The sequence below is a fragment of the Eimeria mitis genome, genomic scaffold (assembly GCF_000499745.2).
Source record: "Eimeria mitis Houghton genomic scaffold, Emh_scaff4206, whole genome shotgun sequence".
NCBI classification, from domain to species: Eukaryota; Apicomplexa; class Conoidasida; order Eucoccidiorida; family Eimeriidae; genus Eimeria; species Eimeria mitis.
The window spans coordinates 400-608 of NW_013572532.1; positions in this window are offsets into that span (position 1 = coordinate 400).

A 209-nucleotide genomic window follows, 5' to 3' on the forward strand; every position below is an offset into this window, starting at 1 on the left:
AGCAGCAGCAGAGCACCAGCAGCAGCAGCACAACTTATATTTATTATTAACATACTTGCGGCCCCTCGTCTGTGTTGTTTGTCTCTTCTTGGGGGGCCCCCCCTGCTGCTGCTGCTGCTGCTAGAGGGTACAGTAGGGGGGCCCCCTCAACCCCTACACCTGTAGGGGTGGGGGCCCCCTCTTCGCTGCCTATACCTGCAAGGGGGGCC